The sequence below is a fragment of the Panulirus ornatus genome, chromosome 30 (genome assembly GCF_036320965.1).
Source record: "Panulirus ornatus isolate Po-2019 chromosome 30, ASM3632096v1, whole genome shotgun sequence".
NCBI classification, from domain to species: Eukaryota; Metazoa; Arthropoda; class Malacostraca; order Decapoda; family Palinuridae; genus Panulirus; species Panulirus ornatus.
The window spans coordinates 15,449,735-15,452,446 of NC_092253.1; the positions used below are offsets into that span (position 1 = coordinate 15,449,735).

At 43.9% G+C, this 2,712-nt stretch overlaps 1 pseudogene; it reads right to left on the reverse strand.

Moving 5' to 3' along the window:
- Positions 1-376: 376 nt before the first annotated feature.
- Positions 377-1,480, reverse strand: LOC139758584 (mediator of RNA polymerase II transcription subunit 6 pseudogene; annotated as a pseudogene).
- Between the last annotated feature and the right edge of the window lie 1,232 nt (positions 1,481-2,712).

The following is a 2,712-nucleotide window of genomic DNA, read 5'->3' on the forward strand; positions in this document are numbered from 1 at the left end:
AATCAGCCACCAGCACTGTATCATCAGCGAACAACAACTGACTCATTTCCCAAGCTCTCTCATCCACAACAGACTTCATACTTGCCCCTCTTTCCAAAACTCTTGTATTCACCTCCCTAACAACCCCATCCATAAAGAAAATATATATATATATATATATATATATATATATATATATATATATATATATATATATATATATATATATATATATATCTTTTTCTTTTAAACTATCCGCCATTTCCCACATTAGCGAGGTAGCGTTAAGAACAGAGGACTGGGCCTTTGTGGAATATCCTCACCTGGCCCCCCTCTGTTCCTTCTTTTAGAAAAAAAAAAAAAAAACCAGAGGGGAGGATTTCCAGCCTCCCGCTCCCTTCCCTTTTAGTCGCCTTTTACAACACGCAGGGAATACGTGGGAAGTATTCTTCATCCCCTATCCCCAGGGATAAATATCTTATAAATATCAATGAATAATCTATTAATTGAAAACATTATGGCCCAGTGCGTTGTCTCTTCTCTGGGGGTGGCTTGGTGGAACGTTGTGTGGCTGGCTGAGATGATGGCTCTGTCTTGATCTCAACTTTTGGTTCAGTCTTTACTTCCAATTTTATGTCAGCTTTGCTGTCTTCTATCTTCACTCCATCCTGCTGCTGTGTTTGTTGTTGTGTTTGCTGTTGTGTTTGCTGTTGGGGCTGAGTTTGTTGTTGTTGTTGTTGCTGCTGCTGTGGCTGCTGCTGCTGCTGCTGCTGTTGCTGTTGTTGTGGCTGCTGCTGTTGCTGCTGCTGCTGTGCTGGTTGCTGTGCCTGGGATGGGAACTTGTATGGAAACTTGAGCTGGAGGTCTTCCAGCAAAGTGCCTACTCGTCGATGTTGAAATACTGACGCTGGCTCTTCTCGCTTACCTTGCCCAGCTTTCTTCTCCTTCTCTTTTTTTTGCTGTTCAACATGTTCTGCTTGGTTTCGAAACTGCCACCAATATCCACGTGAAGGATGGTAGTGAGAGTATGACTGCATTTCTGTGAAGGCGCTGTTTAATTCACTTACTGCTGCTAACACTCTAGAGTTGATGATTGAGCCTAAGTCTGGTGTCTGAAACACCTGTCCCCCAATGATGTGGTAGTTAGCAAGAGGAGTGACCTGAGTTGGGGAGTAACGGTGTTGCTTGCGAATAATATAGAGAAGCGGCTCTTGGGTATGCAGGAGCATGTATTCTACTCCCTGCATGTGAGTAAGTTGGTCCACCCTTGTGTTCTGCTGCACTTTGATGAATTCATTGTTGCAATCCCTCAAGTAGAAAGGATTTGTTCTCTCACCAAAATAGTCCATGATGTTGGATGAGTTGAGATGAGGAGCCCACATGCTGTCATGCCATGAGATATGCAGAGGGTTTCCTTTGGACTGATCAGACATGGTTGAATTGAAGATTATCTTTAATATTGATATAAACCATGCAAGGAAAATTCCAGCTCTGATGTTATTTCCATTCTGAAGCAAGCTAATCAACTTCCATGGAGTTTTTACTATCCTTGATGCTGAGGACATTCTTTTTTTTTTTTTTATTATACTTTGTCGCTGTCTCCCGCGTTTGCGAGGTAGCGCAAGGAAACAGACAAAAGAAATGGCCCAACCCCCCCCATACACATGTATATACATACATCCACACACGCAAATATACATACCTACACAGCTTTCCATGGTTTACCCCAGACACTTCACATGCCTTGATTCAATCCACTGACAGCACGTCAACCCCGGTATACCACATCGCTCCAATTCACTCTATTCCTTGCCCTCCTTTCACCCTCCTGCATGTTCAGGCCCCGATCACACAAAATCTTTTTCACTCCATCTTTCCACCTCCAATTTGGTCTCCCTCTTCTCCTCGTTCCTTCCACCTCCGACACATATATCCTCTTGGTCAATCTTTCCTCACTCATTCTCTCCATGTGCCCAAACCACTTCAAAACACCCTCTTCTGCTCTCTCACCCACGCTCTTTTTATTTCCACACATCTCTCTTACCCTTACGTTACTCACTCGATCAAACCACCTCACACCACACATTGTCCTCAAACATCTCATTTCCAGCACATCCATCCTCATGCGCACAACTCTATCCATAGCCCACGCCCCGCAACCATACAACATTGTTGGAACCACTATTCCTTCAAACATACCCATTTTTGCTTTCCGAGATAATGTTCTCGACTTCCACACATTCTTCAAGGCCCCCAGAATTTTCGCCCCCTCCCCCACCCTATGATCCACTTCTGCTTCCATGGTTCCATCCGCTGCCAGATCCACTCCCAGATATCTAAAACACTTCACTTCCTCCAGTTTTTCTCCATTCAAACTCACCTCCCAATTGACTTGACCCTCAACCCTACTGTACCAAATAACCTTGCTCTTATTCACATTTACTCTTAACTTTCTTCTTCCACACACTTTACCAAACTCAGTCACCAGCTTCTGCAGTTTCTCACATGAATCAGCCACCAGCGCTGTATCATCAGCGAACAACAACTGACTCACTTCCCAAGCTCTCTCATCCCCAACAGACATCATACTTGCTCCTCTTTCCAAAACTCTTGCATTCACCTCCCTAACAACCCCATCCATAAACAAATTAAACAAATCAAAGATTCCTCTCGGGAATCCCATTCATAAGTATCCTAGCACCCACGCAAACGGTAACAAAAATGGCATGGCTT